Below are 24,759 nucleotides of genomic sequence, written 5' to 3'. Positions count from 1 at the left end.
CTTAGCACTTATATATTTGTTTATTATCACTTAGAGCACAACACCATCTATTGATTTTATAATATATTTTTAAATAATATATTAATAAATTTTATTTGGCTAGCGTTTGACCAATCTGGTCTTTGCTGCAACTAAGAACCTGTTTTTTTTTTTTTTTTTTTCTCAGGTTAGGTAGCGCAAGAATATTCATTATATTTAATAAGTAGAAACAGCCATTTTTTTTCTTCCAAGGAAAAATTATCATAGTGCCTTGAATATCAAAGCAGCATAGAAATTCACCTACAAAAGCTCTGATTTAATTATTTTGTTTGCTTACCCTGTTCTGTTGAAGTTGAAGAAGGCGCCCAAAAGATGAAAGGCCCACTGTAACCCACTCTCAGTACATGAACCAAGGATCTTCCAGCTAGCTGTGCAGTAGTCAGGGCTTTGGAAAGAGAGAGGAATATCTATGCCTTCTAACATCCCTAGTGCCACCTTTGAAGTAACACCATCTTATTGTAGTACTAGTCAACAGTTTCATATATATAAATATATATATATATATATATAGATATAGATATAGATATAGATATATAGATATATAGATATAGATATAGATATAGATATATGCACCCCTGCTTTCATAAAGATTCTTTTGTCTCTAGGCTTGTAATTGCCTATAAAGAAACCTAAAAGAAAACAAATCAAATGTGACCAAATTATTATTATTTTTATATTTTGATTGTGCATTTTTCAGCAAATTATTATTTAAAACAGTGTAATGTTTTGGTCATTTGTTTATCTATCTTTAAGTCTATACTCAGAAGAAAAAAGGTTTTGTGTGTCTGCTAGTCTAAAAGTTAGCCTTTAGTGCTGTAAACAAAAAACACAATGTGGTAAATGGCAATTACTCTGAGAGCTTTTAATGCCAAGCATAAGTCAAAAACCTGTAAACACTCAGATATTATTTTTATCCATAGCACTAACTTCCTCATTATAATTGTTATCCTCCTCCTCTGTACACATTATTAGAAATGAAATACTTCAAACTGTAACTTTGCTCATACTCATCATCATATAATAGCTCTGTGAATTGTGACAATAAACTTGTCCCTTCCTACTAACTGTGTTGGCAGGAACATCTTTGTTGGCAACATCATCACAATATATGAACTGTGTTATGTCATTCTTGGTTATTGCAAATGTTCATCAAAGGGCATGGTGTTCACAGTTTCCTGCCAATCTTCTGAAAACACTGCCATCATTAGCAAATGTATAAACTCGCTTTCTACAGGTGGTAGCAAAGCTAGGTATCAATCTTGCATCATATGTAAGTTGTGGCAGACAAAGTTTTGTGCACCCTAAAAAAATCAGAACAACAACAGACAGGCAGGGGCACACATTATTTATGAACACTAATACATTGTGAAACATTTATTTGAAAAATACAAATGCAAATAACAGCTGAGACTGCTAACAAAGACAAATATATTTATAAGAGGCAACCTCCTTTCAAACCTGGACAACTGTTGGGGAATGAGTGCTGAGAGAAAAAATGCTGACTAAAAAACTTTGATCTTCCTACTGCTTCTATCAATGACACATAACCAAGTGGACACTCAGTGCTTGTATAAGCAGGATACACAAATGATCTAGCTCCTCATCATAGACAGGTTTCAGAATTTAACTAAATTTTGCAACTAATAAGTGGGAATGCTTAATGTGAACTGAGGAGGACTTTGCTGCTAGCATGGTTTGGTTTGCTAAGATTATAAGAGAAGTGGATCCAATATAAAATATTTTTCCCGTTGGATATCAAGGGTCTAACAAATTGATTTTAAAAGCACATTTAGATACTGTTCTGAACATGTCTGACTAAAAGGAGATATTTTTTTAAATGATTTTAACAATTTAAAGATCAATGCCATCCTAGACCATATTACAATAATTATGAGTATTACCTAAATAAAGCAAAATGTCTACATGTATAAGATATACCCCTTACTGTGCATTCATGTGTAAGCCTTTTTGTGGGGAAGGGTAATAGTTATTTTCTTTAAAATTATTTTTTATACAAAATAATTAGGCATTCTGGCTATGTGTTCCTTTGTGTGAAACGTAATGCATTATAAATGCTCCTAAACAAATTATTCCAATCCCCAGTCTGTAAAAGGCTGATAAGTGTATCATCTAAATATATTTTTATTAGGGCTATATGTACACACTTTACTGAACCCCAGCCACTGTCCCTTTTTGCTGATCATGCTTCCTGTCGCTGAATTTTAAAGTGATTGTAAAGTCTCTTTTTTTCTATAAAAATAACAAACATGTTATACTTACCTGCTCTGTTGCAGTGGATTTGCACAGAGCAGCCTGAATCCTCCCCTTTTTAGGTCCCTCTTCAGTTCTTCTGGCCTCTCCCTCCTGTTCAGTGCCCCCACAGGAAGCAGCTTGCTATGGGGACACCCAAGCCGAGTCACAGCTCCATGTCAATTCAGGCACGGAGCCCCAGCCCGACCCCACCCCTCGCTCTCCTGATTGGCTAGCTGACTTTGATTGACAGCAGTGGCAGCCAATGGCACCCCTGTTGTGTCTCAGCCAATCAGGGAGGGAGAATTTTGGATGGCTAAGACACTTGTGGACATCGTTAACCACTTGAGCCCCGGACCATTATGCTGCCTAAGGACCAGAGGTCTTTTTCCAATTTGGCACTGCGTCGCTTTAACTGCTAATTGCGCGGTTATGCAATGCTGTACCCAAACGAAATTTGCGTCCTTTTCTTCCCACAAATAGAGCTTTCTTTTGATGGTATTTGATCACTTCTGCAGTTTTTATTTTTTGCGCTATAAACGGAAAAAGACTGAAAATTTTGAAAAAAAATGATATTTTCTACTTTTTGTTATAAAAAAAATCCAATAAACTCAATTTTAGTCATACATTTAGGCCAAAATGTATTCGGCCACATGTCTTTGGTAAAAAAAATGTCAATAAGCGTATATTTATTGGTTTGCGCAAAAGTTATAGCGTCTACAAACTAGGGTACATTTTCTGGAATTTACACAGCTTTTAGTTTATGACTGCCTATGTCATTTCTTGAGGTGCTAAAATGGCAGGGCAGTACAAAACCCCCCCAAATGACCCCATTTTGGAAAGTAGACACCCCAAGGAAATTGCTGATAGGCATGTTGAACCCATTGAATATTTATTTTTTTTGTCCCAAGTGATTGAATAATGACAAAAAAAAAAAAAATATTTACAAAAAGTTGTCACTAAATGATATATTGCTCACACAGGCCATGGGCCTATGTGGAATTGCACCCCAAAATATATTCAGCTACTTCTCCTGAGTACGGGGATACCACATGTGTGGGACTTTTTGGGAGCCTAGCCGCGTATGGGACCCCGAAAACCAATCACCGCCTTCAGGATTTCTAAGGGTGTAACTTTTTGATTTCACTCTTCACTGCCTATCACAGTTTCGGAGGCCATGGAATGCCCAGGTGGCACAACCCCCCCCCAAATGACCCCATTTTGAAAAGTAGACACCCCAAGCTATTTGCTGAGAGGCATATTGAGTCCATGGAATATTTTATATTTTGACACAAGTTGCGGGAAAGTGACACTTTTTTTTTTTTTTTTGCACAAAGTTGTCACTAAATGATATATTGCTCACACAGGCCATGGGCCTATGTGGAATTGCACCCCAAAATACATTTAGCTGCTTCTCCTGAGTATAGGGATACCACATGTGTGGGACTTTTTGGGAGCCTAGCCGCGTACGGGGCCCCGAAAACCAATCACCGCCTTCAGCGTTTTTAAGGGCGTGAATTTTTGATTTTACTCTTCACTGCCTAACACCGTTTCGGAGGCCATGGAATGCCCAGGTGGCACAAAACCCCCCCAAATGACCCCATTTTGGAAAGTAGACACCCCAAGCTATTTGCTGAGAGGCATGGTGAGTATTTTGCAGCTCTCATTTGTTTTTGAAAATGAAGAAAGACAAGAAAAAACTTTTTTTTTTTTTCTTTTTTCAAATTTCAAAACTTTGTGACAAAAAGTGAGGTCTGCAAAATACTCACTATACCTCTCAGCAAATAGCTTGGGGTGTCTACTTTCCAAAATGGGGTCATTTGGGGGGGTTTTGTGCCACCTGGGCATTCCATGGCCTCCGAAACTGTGATAGGCAGTGAAGAGTGAAATCAAAAATTCACGCCCCTTAGAAAGCCTGAAGGCGGTGCTTGGTTTTCGGGGTCCCGTACACGGCTAGGCTCCCAAAAAGTCTCACACATATGGTATCCCCGTACTCAGGAGAAGCAGCAGAATGTATTTTGGGGTGTAATTTCACATATTCCCATGGCATGTTTGAGCAATATATCATTTAGTGACAACTTTGTGCAAAAAAAAAAAAAAAAAAAAAAAAAATTTGTCTCTTTCCCGCAACTTGTGTCGCAATATAAAATATTCCATGGACTCGACATGCCTCTCAGCAAATAGCTTGGGGTGTCTACTTTCCAAAATGGGGTCATTTGGGGGGGTTTTGAACTGTCCTGGCATTTTATGCACAACATTTAGAAGCTTATGTCACACATCACCCACTCTTCTAACCACTTGAAGACAAAGCCCTTTCTGACACTTATTTTTTACATGAAAAAGTTTTTTTTTTTTTGCAAGAAAATTACTTTGAACCCCCAAACATTATATATTTTTTTAAAGCAAATGCCCTACAGATTAAAATGGTGGGTGTTTCATTTTTTTTTTTCACACAGTATTTGCGCAGCGATTTTTCAAACGCATTTTTTGGGGAAAAAACACACTTTTTTAAATTTTAATGCACTAAAACACACTATATTGCCCAAATGTTTGATGAAATAAAAAAGATGATCTTAGACCGAGTACATGGATACCAAACATGACATGCTTTACAATTGCGCACAAACGTGCAGTGGCAACAAAATAAATACATTTTTAAAAGCCTTTAAAAGCCTTTACAGGTTACCACTTTAGATCTACAGAGGAGGTCTACTGCAAAAATTACTGCCCTCGATCTGACCTTCGCGGCGATACCTCACATGCATGGTGCAATTGCTGTTTACATTTGACGACAGACCGCCGCTTGCGTTCGCCTTAGCGCAAGAGCAGGGGGCGACAGGGGTGCTTTTTTTTTTTTTTTTTTTTTTCTTTATTATTTTTTTGCTTTTTTATCTTATTTTTAAACTGTTCCTTTCATTTTTTTTTTTTTTTAAATCATTTTTATTGTTATCTCGGGGAATGTAAATATCCCCTATGATAGCAATAGGTAGTGACAGGTACTCTTTTTTGAAAAAATTGGGGTCTATTAGACCCTAGATCTCTCCTCTGCCCTCAAAGCATCTGACCACACCAAGATCGGTGCGATAAAATGCTTCCCCAATTTCCCAATGGCGCTATTTACATCCGGCGAAATCTAAGTCATAAAATGCTCGTAGCTTCCGGTTTCTTAGGCCATAGAGATGTTTGGAGCCACTCTTGTCTCTGATCAGCTCTATGGTCAGCTGGCTGAATCACCGGCTGCATTCTCAGGTTCCCTGTTGAGACAGGAGAGCCAGAGAAAAACACGGAAGACGGTGGGGGGGGGGGCATTCCCTCCCACGGCTTGTAAAGGCAGTCTAGAGGCTAATTAGCCGCTAGGATTGCTTTTACATGAAAGCCGACCGCTGGCTGAAAAGAATGATACCAAGATGATACCTAAACCTGCAGGCATCATTCTGGTATAACCACTCAAAGTTGTGAATGGCGTACCTGAAGACAAAAAAATGGTTAACAATAAAGCACAGTAAACAATAAAGTATAAATAATTACATACCTGAAAAACAAACATGATAAAACATAATAACAATAACAATAACAATAAAACACTGCAGAATAGAATACAGTAAAAAAAGAGCAGAACAATAGAGAGAGAGAATAGAGAGAGAGAACAATAAAACGACAACTATTTTTTTTTATTTTATATATATTTTTTTTTTTTTTACACTTTTTTTGTAACTAACTTTTATAACTGTAACCGGTTCCAGGTTCGGGTCTCTCAAAATGCGATGGCATCTTGGGAGACCCTGTGAAAGTGTGCCTAGTCTGTGCAATGCTGTACCCTACGCTAATACTCAACTAGTGTATGGTAGCGTTCAAAACATTCACCAATGCAAAGACCAGGATTGTCAGGACAGGAGGGACAATAATAGCGGGTGTCACGCCTATATCCGCGTTTGCTGCAGACACAACATCTTTTTGGGGGGGTTCGTTGGGTAGGGGTACTCGGGAGCACATAAAAATGCCTCTCATGCAGCCGACTGCATTTCGTTGGGGGATGTGAATGGGGGAAGTACGGGCGCTGCAGAAGTGGTGGGTTCCCAATTAGGATTGGCGAATGCAGCAGGAAGGGCACTATGGGCACGACGGGCCTGTGTTTGTCTTTTTGGTGGCAGCGGGACACTACTTGTGCTTGTCACCTCACCAGCTTGAACTGCACTTATGGGACTCGCCACGTCACCAAGTGTTACTGCAGTGCTGGTTTGACTACGACCGGGGTGTACTAGGCCGCTGGTGCTTGCCAGTTCAATAAAAAGCTTCCAAAAAAACTGTTAGCGATCGCAGGGATCAGGCCTGACTCTGCAAACGCTGCAGTTATGCGTTTAGTGTTTTGTAAGTGACAGTGATCGATCGATACTGCACTTGGGTGGGCTGGACTGGGCCGGGCGGAGGGGCAAAACGCAGGTGCTAGCAGGTATCTGGGTTGATCCCGCTAACACTGCGTTTTTGGGAACCCTAAACTGCTGGGGACGCTAGTATAGATCTGATCTGATCGGATCAGATATTGATCCGTTCAGATACTATACCACTAAAGGAGGCGTATGCTGCGTGCGTGGGTGTTAGTGGTACTGGCGCTAACCTGATGCTGCCTGGGGCCGGTGCTTGCTAGTTCACCAAAATGCTACCAAAAAAACTGTTAGCGATCGCAGGGATCAGGCCTGACTCTGCGAACGCTGCAGTTATGCGTTTAGTGCCTTGTAAGTGTCAGTGATCGATCGATACTGCACTTGGGTGGGCTGGGCTGGGCCGGGCGGAGGGGCACAACGCAGGTGCTAGCAGGTATCTGGGCTGATCCCGCTAACACTGCGTTTTTGGGAACCCTAAACTGCTGGGGACGCTAGTATAGATCTGATCGGATCAGATATTGATCCGATCAGATACTATACCACTAAGGGAGGTGTACGGTGCGTGCGTGGGTGTTAGCGGTACTGGCGCTAACCTGACGCTGCCTGGTGCTTGCTTGCCAGTTCACCAAAATGCTACCAAAAAAACTGTTAGCGATCGCAGGGATCAGGCCTGCCTCTGCGAACGCTGCAGTTATGCGTTTAGTGTTTTGTAAGTGACAGTGATCGATCGATACTGCACTTGGGTGGGCTGGGCGGAGGGGCAAAACGCAGGTGCTAGCGGGTATCTGGGCTGATCCCGCTAACACTGTGTTTTTGGGAACCCTAAACTGCTGGGGACGCTAGTATAGATCTGATCAGATCAGATATTGATCCGATCAGATACTATACCACTAAGGGAGGCGCATGCTGCGTGCGTGGGTGTTAGCGGTACTGGCGCTAATCTGACGCTGCCTGGGGCGACACATATCACCGCCGGGCGATCAGGGGGCTAAACCTTTATTAGGTAATAAACGGCGGGTGCCCTGACACTATAAAAAATAAACGAACTAACCTGCGTCACCCGTAACGGTTATACGGTGATCAGTGGTGAAAGGGTTAACTAGGGGGCAATCAAGGGGTTAAAACATTTATTAGGTAGTATATGGGGGTCCCTGTCACTATAAAACGCTGACGGCGAACCCAAATATTTACCTCACTAACTAGCGTCACCAGCGACACTAATACAGCGATCAGAAAAATGATCACTTAGCGACACTGGTGACAGGGGGTGATCAAGGGGTTAAAACTTTATTGGGGGGGTTAGGGGGGTACCCTAGACCTAAAGGGGGGTAATACTCACTGTCCCAACACTGTAACTGTCACAAACTGACACTATGCAGTAATCAGAAAAAAAAAAAACCTGCTGGTGTCAGTTTGTGACAGGGGGGGGGTGATTGGGGGGGGATCGGGGGGCGATCGGGGGGGGGATCGGGGTGTTTTGTATGCCTGGCATGTTCTACTGTGTGTGTGTGTGTTGTGCACTCACATTGATGTCTTCTCCCCTCGGCGCTGGAACGGAAACTACCGAGCCGAGGGGAGATGACATCATTTCCTTTGCTGCTGTTTAGCATACAGCAGCAAAGGAGTGTTCCCATTGGCCGGCGGCGATCGCGAGGGGGGGGCCACGAACGGATGGCCTCCCCCTCATCTCGGATCGCCGGGGAACAGAACGGGACCGCTTCGGGCACCGGGGGGGGTCCGATCGGACCCCCCACCCGCGAGAGGCAAATCACGTACATGTACGTGATTTTGCCTGCCCGTGCCGCCTTGCCGACGTAAATCGGCGTTAGGCGGTCCTTAAGTGGTTAAACAGAGAGGGACCTCAGGCAAGTGTGCATAGAATGCAGTAAGATAAGAAAAACCTTCTGCCTTTACAACCACTTTAAGGATGAGGTTTCTACCATAGGTTTAGGTGAATCCTGTGTATTCAATGTTTACAGTCCTGGCAAATCAGTAATTTGGCAATTTAATAATTCAGTAATTTGCCCCCCTGAATTCTTTGTAATATTAATGCACTTCAAGGGTTTTTGAACTTAGGTCAGCTGGCCTAGAAGAGCCAATAATGAGAGCTGTGTTATGCTCTTGCCCTCTCACTATAAAAGTGGGAGTAGGCACAGAGCAATCATAATGTCAGTGTAGTGAAGGCAGCTGTATGGAAAGGATATGGAAAGCTGACAAACTGCATAGAGATAGATTAGGGTCAGTTTGGAAACTGTACTTTAACTAAAATGTCTAGCTCTTTGAGGATAATAAACCCCTTTGCTTCCTTTTGTTGTTCTTAGTATTGTGGGCCTATTTGTCTTTATTTTTTTGCAGATGATTCAGCCTTTGTTCACACCGGTGCAAATTGTCATGCGATTTGACAGTTTCAAAACGCATGACAAATTGCACCCTATTGTCAGCAATGGAACCGTTCAAATCGGTGTGACTCCAAATTTGTGGTGCCGCACCGATTTGAAAAAAGGTTCCTGCGCAATTTTTTGTGATTTCAGGTTTGACTTGCATAGACATCTGTGTATGAAGTGACACAGTTGTCATCCAAGTAGCACCTGAAATCGCGCTGACCTGCTACTTTGAAATCATGCTACTTCAATTGAAGTAGCACAATTTCAAAGTAGCATCAATGTGAACCAGGGCTTAAAGTCAGTGGTCAATTTTAGATGCTGTCCTATCTTCTGCATTTTTTTTTGTGCTTGCTGCAAGACTTACCGTATATACTCGAGTATAGGTCGATCCAAATATAAGCCGAGGCCCCTAATTTACCACAAAAAAACTGGAAAAAACGTATTGACCCAAGTATAAGCAGAGGGTGAGAAATGCAACAGCTACTGTAAGTGGAAAAGAGGGTCAACAATGCCCATCTGCAGCTGCATACCTCCCTGTGTCCTGTGCATGCCTACCTGTGTCTATTGCATACCTCCCTGTGTCCTGTGCATGCCTACCTGTGCAGATCTACCTACCTCACTGTGTCCTGTGCATGCCTCCTGTGCCAATCTGCATCCCTCCTGTGCCGATCTGCATCCCTCCTGTACCGATCTGCATCCCTCCTGTGCCATCCACCGATCAGCGTGTCATAAAAACATACAGCGGCTATTCCAGTGTTCAAAAGCAGCACCTCCTCCTCGTCTGTGATAGGCAGAACACTCAATTTCCCAGCAGTCATGTAATGTAAACAGCGACAGAGGAAGTGATGTCATCTCTCCTTGTGACGGTCTTTTCGTTGCGGCGCCGAGGAGAGAAGACATCCAAGTAAGTGCACCAACACTACACTAACAGTAGAAACTCTAGGCACACTTTTCACCCCCAATCACCCCCCGAGCAACCCCCGATGACCCCCCTGCACCCCCTGTCACCGTGACACCAATAGCAGTTTTTTTTTTTACTGATTACTGCATTGGTGTCATTTGTGACTGTTATAAGTGGTAGGGCAGTTAGTGGTAGGCCCCTTTACATCTAGGGTACCCCCCTAACTCCCCAATAAAGGTTTAACCCCGTGATCACCCCTGTCACCAGTGTCACTAAGTGATCATTTTTCTGATCGCTGTATTAGCGTCACAGTTGACAATAGTTAGGGAGGTAAGTATTTAGGTTCGCCATGAGCGTTTTATAGCGTCAGGAACCCCCATATACTACCTAGTAAAGATTTTAACCCCCTGATTGCCCCCTAGTTAACCCTTTCACTAGTGATCACTGTATAACTGTTACAGGTGACGCTGGTTAGTTAGTTTATTTTCTATAGTGTCAGGGCACCCGCCGTTTATTACCTAATAAAGGTTCAACCCCCTGATCACCCGGCGGGTGATACAAGTTAGGTTTTAGGGTCCTATAGGGTCTGTGTTGCCCCAGGCAGCGTCAGGTTAGTGCCAGTAGCGCTAACACCCATGCACGCAGCATACACCTCCCTTAGTGGTGTAGTATCTGAACGGATCAATATCTGATCTGATCAGATCTATACTAGCGTCCCCAGCAGTTTCGGGTTCTCAAAAATGCAGTGTTAGTGGGATCAGCCCAGATGCCTGTTAGCACCTGCATTTTGCCCCTCTGCCCAGCCCAGTCCAGCCCACCCAAGTGCAGTATTGATCGATCACTGTCACTTACAAAACACTAAACACACATAACTGCAGCGTTCGCAGAGTCAGGTCTGATCCCTGCGATCGCTAACAGTTTTTTTGGTAGCATTTTGATACAGTCGCTAACAGTCAGGAGCTTTTTTACCTGTGAGTCTCACTAGTGTAGCACTAAATTTAGAGCCCAAAATGGCAAATCGAAGGTACATTAGTGAAGAGGCCTACACATTTCTGAGCATGACAGATAGTGAAGAGGAAGTCACTCATCTGTCAGATTCAGGCTCAGAATACGATCCTGTAGAGGACAGTGGCTCCATGACAGATAGATCTGACGACGGAGTTGTGGTCCCTGCCAAAGTCAGGCGTACCAGACCCTGAACTACTTCTTCTGTCATTGATGTGCAAGAACCGCAGGTCCCTCATATGGAGCAGAGCAGTACTAGTGCCGCTATTCCTTCTGGTGAACTGGCAAGCACCAGCGGCCTAGTACACCCTGGTCGTAGTCAATCCAGCACTGCAGTATCACGTGGTGACATGGCGAGTCCCATAAGTGCAGTTCAAGCTGCTGAGATGGCAAGCACAAGTAGTGTCCCGCTGCCACCAAGAAGACGAACACAGGCCTGTCATGCCCATAGTGCCCTTCCTGCTGCATTCGCAAATCCTAATTGGGAACCCACCACTTTTGCAGCACCCGTACTTCCCCCATTCACTGGCCAACCCAGCATTCAGGTGGAAACAGTTGATTTTACATCACTTGATTTTTATTCTCTGTTTTTCACGGCAGATCTCTATAGATCTATTGTGGACCAAAGCAATTTGTACGCTGGTCAACACATCGCCACTATTCCCCAGTCCTCCCTTGCCAGAGATTGGAGACCAATTACGGTTTCTGAATTTAAGCTCTTTCTGGGCCTTTCCCTCAACATGGGCAAAACTAAAAAGAGTGAGTTGCGGTTATATTGGTCCACTGACCCAATTCACCATATGCCCTTTTTCTCTGACCAGAGCATGATACGAGCAGATCTTGCGGTTCATGCACTTCAATGACAATGAACTCTGTCGTCCTTGTGGAGACCATGGATACGACTGGCTCTACAAAATTCGGCCCCTTGTAAACCACTTCAACCAACGTTTTGCTTACTTGTTTACTCCCCATCAAGTTGTCTGCGTTGATGAGTCCCTGATTAAGTTTTCTGGCCGCTTGTCATTCAAACAGAACCTTCCCAGCAAGCGTGCCAGATACAGGGTCAAGATGTATAAGCTCTGTGACAGGGCCACAGGCTATACATGTAGTTTTATGGTTTACAAGGGAAAAGATAGCCACGTAGAGCCGACAAACTGCCCTGACTACATAGAAAGCACTGGCAAGATTGTGTGGGACTTGGTGTCACCCTTATTCGGAAAGGGGTACCACTTGTACGTGGATAATTGTTACACGAGCGTACAACTTTTTAGTCACTTGTTTGAACAGCAGATTGGAGCATGTGGCACCGTGCAACCTAATCTTCGGAGCTTTCCTCAGCGACTTGTAGATTCCCGTCTTAGGCTGGGGGAGAGAGCCTGCTTCAAGTGTAATAACTTGTTCGCTAAGAAGTGCAGGGACAATAAGAATGTTTTCGTTCTTACCTCCCTTCATGCAGACACAACGGTCCAAATTACTACTGCAACTGGTGTTGTGGAGAAACCCCGCTGTGTCCACGAATATAACCAAAATATGGGAGGGGTGGACCTCAACAAGCAGTTGTTGGCGCCATGCCTAGTTGCCCGTAAGGCCAGACGCTGGTACAAGAAAGTGTCTGTTTATTTATTTCAATTGGCTTTGCTGAATGCTCATGTGCTATACAGAGCTACAGGATGGACTGAATCCTTCCTTAAATTCCAGGAAGACATCATCAGAGCCCTTCTGTTGCCAGACGGTGCTCCACCTCACCTTGCCCAACCAAATGCGGTAAGCCGGCTGCATTTTCTTTATGACCTCCAGAGTACCCCTACCTAACGAACCCCCCAAAAAAGTTGTTCTCTCTCTGTCCTCTCTCTATTGTTCTGCTCTTTTTTACTGTATTCTATTCTGCAATGTTTTATTATTATTATGTTTTATCATGTTTGCTTTTCAGGTATGCTATTTTTTTTATACTTTACTGTTTACTGTGTTTTATTGTTAACCATTTTTTTGTTTTCAGGTACACCATTCAGGTGCACAGTGGATTTATTTATCTTGACAGCAACAGCATTTGCTCCCACAATACATAAAGCCGTGTCTCCAGTGCTGTCAGAGGTGATTTCACCACCACAGTTAAAAAAAAAGCATATATGCCAAAGCATGGGGGCAGCAGGGGTGGAGGAGCGATTTGCTCCTACCTTTTGCGGGTGGATGCCCCCATGCTTCAGCATATATATATTTTAGACACAGGTTTTGTTAAAAAATGTTTTACTTTTTATTATTTTTTTTGTATTTGCTTTGCAGGTATGGTAAGTCTTACTGTTATACTGTAATGTTACTTTGTTTTATTGTTAACCCTCATTTGCTTAGCAGGTACGCCATTCAGTTGCAGTGCGGATTTATTTATCTTGACAGCAACAGCGTTTGCTCCCACGATACATAAAGCCGTGACTCCAGCACTGTAAGAGGTGATTTCACCAGCACTGTTAAAAAAAAGAGCATATATGCCGAAGAATGGGGGCAGCAGGAGCGGGGGAGCGATTTGCTCCTACCTTTTGGGGCGGATGCCCCCATGCTTCGGCATATATAAATGGTGCATGTATGCCTATCATTAGAAGTGGGTGGATGAAGGGAGGTATTCTAATGGTGGGCATGCCCACTGATCAATCTCTTTTTTTTCGTTCAGCCCACAGGCTGCATGAAAAAAAAGTTTACAATATATGCCCAACAAGGACCAGCAACGTACTGGTATGTTGCTGGACTTTGAGTGGTTATACCAGAATGATGCCTGCAGGTTTAGGTATCATCTTGGTATCATTCTTTTCAGCCAGCAGTCGGCTTTCATGTAAAAGCAATCCTAGCAGCTAATTAGCCTCTAGACTGCTTTTACAAGCAGTAGGAGGGAATCCCCCCCACTGTCTTCCATGTTTTTCTCTGACTCTCCTGTCTCAACAGGGAACCTGAGAATGCGGCTGGTGATTTGGACAGCTGACCATAGAGCTGACCAGAGACCAGAATGGCTCCAATCATCTCTATGGCCTAAGTAACCAGAAGCTACGAGCATTTTATGACTTAGATTTCGCCGGATGTAAACAGCGCCATTGAGAAATTGGGAAAGCATTTTATTACACCGATCTTGGTGTGGTCAGATGCTTTGAGGGCAGAGGAGAGATCTAGGGTCTAATAGACCCCAATTTTTTCAAAAAAGAGTACCTGTCACTACCTATTGCTGTCATAGGGCATATTTACATTCCCTGAGATAACAATAAAAATGGTAAAAAATTGAAAGGAACAGTTTAAAAATAAGATAAAAAAGGAAAAAAAAAATAAATAAAAAAAAATCACCCCTGTTACCCCCCGCTCTGGCACAAAGGTGAACGCAAGCGTCGGTCTGGCATCAAATGAAAACAGCAATTGCACCATGCATGCTAGGTATCACCACGAAGGTCAGATCGAGGGCAGTAATTTTAGCAGTAGACCTCCTCTGTAAATCTAAAGTGGTAACCTATAAAGGATTTAAAGTCTTTTAAACATATATGTAGTTTGTCGCCACTGCACGTTTGTGCGCAATTTTAAAGCATGTCGTGTTTGGCATCCATGTACTCAGCCTAAGATCATATTTTTTATTTCATCAAACATTTGGGCAATATAGTGTGTTTTAGTGCGTTAAAATTTTAAAAAGTGTGTTTTTTCCCCAAAAAATGCGTTCGAAAAATCTCTGTGCAAATACTGTGTGAAAAAAAAATGAAACATCCACCATTTTAATCTGCAGGGCCTTTGCTTTAAAAAAATATATAATGTTTGGGGGTTCAAAGTAATTTTCTTGCAAAAAAAAAAATTTTTTTCATGTGAACAAATAGTGTCAGAAAGGGCTTTGTCTTCAAGTGGTTAGAAGAGTGGGTGATATGTGACATAAGCTTCTAAATGTTGTGCATAAAATGCCAAGAAAGTTCAAAACCCCCCCAAATGACCTCATTTTGGAAAGTAGACACCCCAAGCTATTTACTGAGAGGCATGTCGAGTCCATGGAATAGTTTATATTGTGACACAAGGTGCGGGAATAAGACAATTTTTTTTTTTTTGCACAAAGTTGTCCCTAAATGATATATTGCTCAAACATGCCATGGGAATATGTGAAATTACACCCCAAAATACATTCTGTTGCTTCTCCTGTGTACGGGAATACCACATGTGTGAGACTTTTTGGGAGCGTAGCCACTTACGGGACCCCGAAAACAAAGCACCACCTTCAGGCTTTCTAAGGGTGTAAATTTTTAATTTCACTCTTCACTGCCTATCACAGTTTCGGAGGCCATGGAATGCCCAGATGGCACAAACCCCCCCCAAATGACCCAATTTTGGAAAGTAGGCACCCCAAGCTATTTGCTGAGAGGTATGGTGAGTATTTTGCAGACCTCACTTTTTGTCACAAAGTTTTGAAAATTGAAAAAAGAAAAAAAAATACATTTTTCTTGTCTTTCTTCATTTTCAAAAACAAATGAAAGCTGCAAAATACTCCCTATGCCTCTCAGCAAATAGCTTGGGGTGTCTACTTTCCAAAACGGGGTCATTTGGGGGGGTTTGTGCCATCTTGGCATTTTATGGCCTTCAAAACTGTGATAGAAATCCTGAAGGCGGTGCTTGGTTTTTGGGGCTCCTTATGCAGCTAGGCTCCCCAAAAGTCCCACACATGTGGTATCCCCGTACTCAGGAGAATCAGCAGAATGTATTTTGGGGTGCAATTCCACATATGCCCATGGCCTGTGTGAGCAATATATCATTTAGTGACAACTTTGTGCAAAAAAGTTTGTCCTTTTCCTGCAACTTGTGGCAAAATATAAAATATTCCATGGACTCAACATGCCTCTCAGCAAATAGCTTGGGGTGTCATCTTGGCATTTTATGGCCTTCAAAACTGTAATAGGTAGTGAGGAGTGAAATAAAAAATTTACGCCCTTAGAAATCCTGAAGGCGGTGCTTGGTTTTCGGGGCCCCATCCGCGGCTAGGCTCCCAAAAAGTCCCACACATGTGGTATCTCCATACTCAGGAGAAGCAGCAGAATGTATTTTGGGGTGTAATTCCACATATGCCTATGGCATGTTTGAGCAATATATCATTTAGTGACAACTTTGTGCAAAAAAAAAAAAGTTTGAAATTTTCCCGCAACTTGTGTCAAAATATAAAATATTCCATGGACTCAACATGCCTCTCAGCAAATAGTTTGGGGTGTCTACTTTCCAAAATGGGGTCATTTGGGGGGGGTTGTGCCATCTTGGCATTTTATGGCCTTCAAAACTGTGATAGGTAGTGAGAAGTGAAATCAAAAATTTACGTCCTTAGAAATCCTGAAGGCGGTGCTTGGATTTCGGGGCCCCGTACGCGGCTATGCTCCCAAAAAGTCCCACACATGTGGTGTCCCCATACTCAGCAGAAGCAGCTAAATGTATTTTGGGGAGCAATTCCACATATAACCATGGCATGTGTGAGCAATATATCATTTAGTGACAACTTTTTGTAATTTTTTTTTTTATCATTATTCAATCACTTGGGACAAAAAAATTTAATATTTAATGGGCCCAACATGCCTCTCAGCAATTTCCTTGGGGTGTCTACTTTCCAAAATGGGGTCATTTGGGGGGGGGGGGGTTTGTACTGCCCTGTCATTTTAGCACCTCAAGAAATGAGATAGGCAGTCATAAACTAAAAGCTGTGTACAGTAAATTCCAGAAAATGTACCCTAGTTTGTAGACGCTATAACTTTTGCGCAAACCAATAAATATACGCTTATTGACATTTTTTTTACCAAAGACATGTGGTGGAATACATTTTGGCCTAAATGTATGACTAAAATTGAGTTTATTTGATTTTTTTATAACAAAAAGTAGAAAATATCTTTTTTTTTCAAAATTTACAGTCTTTTTCCGTTTATAGCGCAAAAAATAAAAACCGCAGAGGTGATCAAATACCATCAAAAGAAAGCTCTATTTGTGGGAAAAAAAGGTGCAAATTTAATTTGGGTACAGCATTGCAATTAACAGTCAAAGCGACGCAGTGCCAAATTGTAAAAAGTGCTCTGGTCAGGAAGGGGGTAAATCCTTCTGGGACTGAAGTGGTTAAAGCGGAGAACAGTGGAGCTCTAGTCCATAATGGGAATCATTTTGCCACAGAGTCAAATGAAACACAATGGCTTAAATTGAATATAGTCCAGAAACAGATGAAGTAAAGGCGAATATGGCACCTGGACCAGATGGCTTACACCCAGTTGTCCACAAAGAGCTGAGCTGTTATTTCATAGATATTGTTTCTAATTTTGAGAGACTCTTTAATGACTGACAAAGCACCAATGGACTGGTGAAAATTCAAATGAATTCTATGTTTAAGAAAGGAGCAAAGTCTACCAAATAACTACAGACCTGTTGGTTTAACTTTTAAAGTCAGAAAGATACTCAAGAGTTTTTGTTAAAAAATATATATGTATTCTAAGCAATAGTCAACATGGATTCATGAAAGGCAAACATTTTTAAACAAACCTGCTTTCTTTTTATGTAGAAGTAAACAAACCTTAAACAAATGAGTGGCTATGGATGTAGTATACTGGACTTGGCAAAACCCACATTCACAGTTCCCCACAGATGGCTAATCTGTAAGTTAAAGAATATGTAAACCCAACATTTCATATTCCTGATATGCACCTGCTGTACCAAGTAGCTATGTGAAAAAGTATCCTGTTCTCTTTGTATTATTACCTTTGTGTAAAATCCCTGGTGTTCCTGTCAGTCCACTTTCCTATTCAAACTGGCCACACTAAGCAGGAGAACACACGATGGTCGGGGTACTTTGTTGCAGTAAGTGGGCTTAGCACTATATGACCATATAGTGTGACCAAACCCCCGTATTTTTTGAATATGTTCAGGTGTTTTTAACTAGACTTGCAGGAAATGTTATTCTTGAATGTGTGCGTTGTAATATATTTTGTACTATTTGTAGGTCTTATAGCAGCACCATCTTGAATGTAAACGTATTGTAGTGTGTGCCCCCCAAATATGTTTTTGTATATTGTAATAGACCTTGACCAGGTTTTTTGGGCTGGAGCACCCCTCCCCCTCCTCGTTACCTCTTATTTAGTGGCCACCACTGCATAGGATGTATCCCCTTCAGTTCTCCCACATAGAGGAGTTCAGCTCCCATGGTTGAGACAAAGGATCTTCCATTCCATTACTAGAGTAAGACTCACTAATTCGGGGTACTTTGTCGCAGTAAGTGGGCTTAGCACTATATGACCATATAGTGTGACCAAACCCCCATATTTTTTGAATATGTTAAAGTGTTTTTAACTAGCCTTGCGGGAAATGTTATTCTTGAAAGTGTGCGCTGTAATATGTTTTGTCACACTATGGTCAGTTCTCCAGCTGTGCTGGGAACTCAGTGTGCTATTTTCCAATGACCAGACTTGTCCTAGCCCCCCCTTCCAGCCTTTCACTGGGAAGCCCAGTGTTCTGCGGTTTCTCCTTCCTCAGCTTTTATGCACCTGAGAACAGAGGGAATGTGATCACTTAAAAAAAGGGAAAAAAGTGTTTATAATTGTGTTTTCTATATCTATACACAAATGTTTTGCCTTTCATTACTATTTTAAACTGAATGGGTTATGTTACAAGGTGAGGGATTTACTTATACTTTAACCACTTCAATTCCACAGCATTTGGCTGGCCAAAGACCAGAGCACTTTTTGCGATTCGGCACTACATCGCTTTAACTGACAATTGCACGGTAGTGCGATGTGGCTCCCAAACAAAATTGACGTCCTTTTTTCCCCACAAATAGAGCTTTCTTTTGGTGGTATTTACAGGCATACCCCACTTTTAAGTACACAATGGGGCTTATTTACTAAAGCTGGAAAGTTCAAAATCGGGCTCACTTCTGCATAGAAACCAATGAGCTTCCAGGTTTTATTACCAAAGCTTAATTGAACAAGCTGGGGTTAGAAGCTTATTGGTTTCTATGCAGAAGTGAGCCTGATTTTGCACTTTCCAGCTTTAGTAAATAAATCCCATTGTGTACTTAAAAGTGGGGTATGTCTGTAATCACCTCTGCAGTTTTTATTTTTTGTTCTATAAACAAAAAAAGAGCAACAATTTTGAAAAAAACACATTATGGGGGGGCAGGAGGCGGAGCAGACATGCATTGTTAGAGCTCCACACCGCTGAGGAGAGAAGAGAAGGACAAAGCGGAGCCTGCAGGCTCAAAAGGTATCCATTTGAACCTTTTTGCCCCAGGGAACAAACTGTGAAAGTTTGGGCAGGAAATATGGTACTGGGAGGAAACCGTGGCAGAAATAAAAATCACCTCACAAAGAGCTCACAGGCACTCACTGCAGCTGAAGCAGCTCCAGTCACCTCACAAGATACAGCATCAGGGCGCTCTCACAGACAGAAAATGTCACAGCAAGACTCTCCATTTGAGTCAGATACAGAACAAATCCTCTCACAAACTTCTCCACAAGCCTCCTCAGTATCCCCAGTAATATTATTACAATTTGAAAAGATGCTTCATAAGGCTTTAAAACAAACCTCAGACCAAATAACAAACAGCCTAACCAAAGAAATAAGAGAGCTGGGAAACCGCACCGCAGCCTTAGAAATAAAAATGGATGAAATTGAAATTACAACCCAAGAAAATATAGCAGAATTGGAACAATTAAAAAAAGAGAATTTAATACTTCAAACTAAGCTCGAAGATTACGAAAATAGAGCCAGACGTTCAAACTTGCGCATAAGGGGAATACCTGAAACTGTGACAGACCTGCAATCTACTATTACTGCTCTATTACAAGAACTAAAGCCAGATATCCCTATTGAACGTTTAGAACTGGACAGAGTACACAGAGCCCTCACAGCCAAAAAGAAAGATGGACCCCCACGTGATATAATCACAAAATTTCATTATTACAGAACGAAAGAACAAATACTAATTGCTGCAAGAGAAAAAAAGGAACTTAATTTTCAAGGACACAATTATCAAATTTTTGCTGACCTATCCCAACTTACTATTACTAAAAGACGATCCATGAAACCCCAACTAATGGAACTGCAACGCCACAACATTATGTATCAATGGGGCTTCCCCTTTTCAGTCAGATTTAACTACCAAGGTACAATTTACAGAAGCAGATCAGCAGATGAACTACAACAAACCCTTTTAAAATTAAATCTGACAGAACCCACAAGCAGCAACACTCCCACACGCAGAAGAATGGCATCATCTTCACCTTCAGGCAGCACCCAGAAAATTCCAGAACAAAATGGGAATCATTATTCTCACAAAAGAGGCCGTTATGCCACATCATCCATGGACCAAGAAGATTCAATGGACTGACATCCTAATTCCTGATATCTCTTCATTTATTATACTAAGAGATGGTTCTCTATAAAAAACCTATATTTATAACTGAATGTAACTGCATTCTGATAGTCACACACTGTGTGGGATCATGTTACATTCCAGTTATATTTTTTATTACTTCTGATTCATATAGCCTTAGAATATATAAGTGAAATAAGGAAATTCCTGTTCAGTTATATATTATCAGGTAATAACAATAGATTTATTACTTTTTAGGACAAATATGTTTACTCTAAAAGGGTTAAAATCCCAAAATAATTCAAACTATCTTCATCAATACCAAAGTTATTAACAGTACCTTTCTAACTGAATTATTTAGCCTAGGGCAAGACTAACCATATACAACCACCCTGGAATAAATAATTTCAACAAAAACTATATTCTGCACTCCAACTAATGAAACATCATTTTGATGTCTTTTGACATAGCACTTCTCTCCTGTAAGCGGAAGATCCGTGTACCCCCATTAGCCCTCCTCATTCTCCCAACCATATTATGTGGGAGTGTGACGAAGGCACTTATTCCCCTGAGAGAGATATTTATTCTCTTTCACGGGTAAATTGTGATTACTTGCAAAAAATAATTTATACAATGTATCATCTAATCTCATATGTTTTTTGTTTACTCTTTACTCCAGAATTCACTGGTTTCTTTTCTATCTATTCATCTCTTCAGTCCACACAGGTTGATCTGCGCAGTCAGCTCTGCATAACAAAATGTAAGACTAGATATAATATAAAGAGTGCAGCGCTGGACATGTAACGTGAATGGTAAATTGTTATTAAACCATGTACTAAAATTTGATCAACAATATATACAAATAATGACCTATAAAGGTAGTGAATTACTTATGACCATAAACATATAAATAAAAAATAGTGAATTACTTATGACTATAAGCGTATGAAAAAGCAAAAAAAAGTCCAAAGCAATAATTAATCGTGCAATGTGAATAAGCATATGGAATTACAAAAAACCTTAAAGATAAAACTTTTAAAGTGCAAAAAAGTCCAAAAGCAATAAATTTCCGTGCAATGTGTATTTCAGGGGTGCATCTTCGATGATCGGTGTTGCCCACCACCAGATAGGTGAATGAATAAAAGGCTTACCAGAAAGCCTGTGACCGCCCTTATTCAGGGGGGTCAGAACAGGCTTAGTAGATATGGGAGGACCACCACATGGATACTCCGTTTGATAGATGGATCAATGGGCCAGGGCTCCTTGCTAGGTAATTCTCCAGCCAACAACCAATGTGAATACTCTCCCAGCTCCCGTCCTCTCCTAGGGCAGACTTGAAGCTTCCACAGATTCAATATAGGGAGATGTGATATGTAGTGCCAGAAAGAGATAAAGAAAAAAAGCTCCGCTGGTGCAGATAACTTTGGGTTTCTTTTATTGGCAAAAAATTTCGGTATCAGGCATTAAAAAGCAAAAAAAACAAAAAAAACGAGCAGAGTAAGAAAACGACACTACCGCCGTTTGTTTAAAAATCGCGCATGCGCGGTGCGTGCAATGTTGTGACCCTACGGCCGTTTCGTCACAACTGACGTCATCAGGGGTACGCACCGACGCACGCGCATGCGCATTAAATACACAGGCGTCTAGATGGAGGACGCTATGATTGGTTCATACTAGGCTGTGCTTCATATAAGAAATCAGCTATAAAGAAACCTAACATAGACATAAACCTCTCTGGCCAATTAAGCAAAGGGAACATCAAGCTGTTAAATTACGTCTTATCAAAACAACAGCATGTAAACACTCAACCGATGCCATCTAGTGGTTTTTTTGGAAATTTCACCAAAAATCCAATACGTAACCAAGCTGCATTATAAAGAATGTTAAAGTGGATTAATTAGTTAATTAGAAAATTAGAAATAACATAAAAAATGAAAAATATAAAAAAATATATATAAAAATATAAAAAACACAATTAATTGAAGTCAGGTGACATTATACCTCTATATATGAAATAGATTTATATAATATATTAAGGAAAAGAGGAAGGGGATAAAACTGAAGCTTGTTAATGCCCATTATGAAAACAATAACATAGCTTACTCCTTACAATAATTCTAGGACAATGATAAATAAAAAAATAAAAAATATAAAATACTACCCCTATTCGAAATAGGAGTTAAATTAGTATGTAGAAAATAGATATACCCGAGTGGGACATCAACTTATCCAACAACCTCATCTTTCAACTGTTGTTGATAAAACAGTTGATGTCCCACTCTATATTTAAACCATTCGGGGCATGGGAACCAAGCCTAAAGATCCAGTTGGTTTCTGATCTTGATATGGTTCGCTTCCCATTGCTGCCTCGCCAATGTGGAACATATTTTTCTATCCCTATGAAGGTAGTACCACTAGGGTCTCTATTGTGCACTTCGTCATAGTGTCTAGAGACACTATGTTTATCGAACCCTTGTTTGATATTAGTGATATGTTCCCCCAACCTTACGCTAAGTTTCCTGGTGGTGCGCCCCACGTACTCCAAACCACAGGGGCACCTGAGGAGGTACACCACACACTTGGAGGCGCATGTTATGAGAGAGTTAATAGGGTAAGTGACTCCTGTGCCTGTTGATGTAAATTCTGTGAGCCTTCTCTGGCATACTGCGTTCACTCTACAAACCCTACATCTTCTACAGGGAGAGAAACCCTTTAGGTCGCCAAAAAAGGTCGACCGCTGAGGTGGATCAGGGACATTAGGTGCCAGAGTGTGCCTTAAATTCATAGCCCCTCTAAATAAGATACGGGGATTGTTAGGCAGTAAGGGGCCAAGAACACGGTCGTTTTTAATGACCGGCCAGTGTCTTTTAATGATTTTCTTAATGGCCCAGTGTTGGCTGGAATAAGTGGTAAGAAAAGCCAAATTAAAGTCCTCACCGTTGTTAACCTGAGGGGGTTTATCTCTTAGAAGTTCCGTACGTTCTCTATTTCCGACTTCCGCGATTAAAGTTTCTAGCATAATTGCCTCATAGCCTTTATCCAGAAACTTCAATTTAAGGGATGAGGCCTCTCTAAAATACTCATCCAGATTTGAGCAGTTCCGCCTCAGGCGTAAAAATTGGCCCTTAGGGACAGCGGATAGCCACGATTGATGATGGCAAGAGTTAAGGGGAATAAAACTGTTCCTATCGGTGGATTTAAAGAAAGTGGATGTAGTAATTCTCCCATCCACTATAGTGATTAATAGATCCAGAAAATGGATCTGTACCGAGCTAGCCTCATAGGTTAAAGCTATACCCCTATCATTTCCATTCAAGGAAAGGAGGAAGTTGGACAAAGATTCAGAGTCGCCGTCCCAAATAAATAGGACGTCGTCAATGAATCTTCTCCACAAAACCAGTTGGGAAGGTTTATCACAAAAGACTATGTCCTCCTCCCATTTGGCCATAAAGAGGTTAGCCATAGATGGAGCGAATTTCGCTCCCATGGCCACTCCCCTTGTTTGTAGGTAATGCTTGTTGTTATGCCAGAAATGATTGTGTGCCATCGAAAAATCCAACAGCTCCATCACAAAATTGCATTGTGTGATGGAGATGTTGGAGTCACGATAAAGGAAATGTCGCACCGCTTCATGACCCAGTCGATGGGATATGGATGTATAAAGCGACGCGACATCCGCCGTCACTAGCATATAAGTATCTTTCCACTCTATGCTACCCAATATATTAAGGACATGTTTGGTATCCTTAAGGAAAGCGGGGGTGCCCATCACCAGTGGCTGCAGATAAAAATCAATATATTTACCAACACGTGAAGTGATGGAATCTATACCACTGATGATGGGCCTTCCCGGAGGGTTAACCAAAGTCTTATGAATCTTTGGCAAGATATACATAACTGGCAACCTGGGGGCCAGAGGAATAAGATGTTCCCTCTCTTTTTTATTGAGAATCCCCATATTGTACCCCTTGTCAATCAAACCTTTCAACTCCCGTTTAAAACTGAGAGTTGGGTCAGATTGCAGGGGTAAGTAGGTGTCTGCATCAGAAAGGATTCTCTGCATCTCATTATTGTAGGAGTCTTTGTCCAAGATGACAATGGCTCCGCCTTTATCTGCGGGGCGTATAATGATGTCTTTCCTTCTGCATAGAGCCTCAATTCCAATTCTAACGTCATATTCAGGTTGTACTGTTTTCATTCTTAGATTGGTTAAATCTTTCAGTACTAAATCCCTAAATATGGCGACATTCGGTGCTGAGTTTCCAGGAGGGTTAAACAGTGATGCATTCGACAAACCCGAATGCACCACTGTGGAAGCCTCTCTGGCTAGTTGTCTAGATGGATTACTTAGGATATACCGTTTAATGTTGAGTTTACGAGTATATTTCTGCACATCTATGAATGTCTGGAATTTATTCAAATTCCGCGGTGGCACAAATTTTAAACCTTTATTTAGGGTGAAGA

Source organism: Aquarana catesbeiana, linkage group LG09 (assembly GCF_042186555.1).
Source record: "Aquarana catesbeiana isolate 2022-GZ linkage group LG09, ASM4218655v1, whole genome shotgun sequence".
Taxonomy (NCBI): Eukaryota; Metazoa; Chordata; class Amphibia; order Anura; family Ranidae; genus Aquarana; species Aquarana catesbeiana.
Note: the sequence above shows the minus strand (reverse complement) of the source record.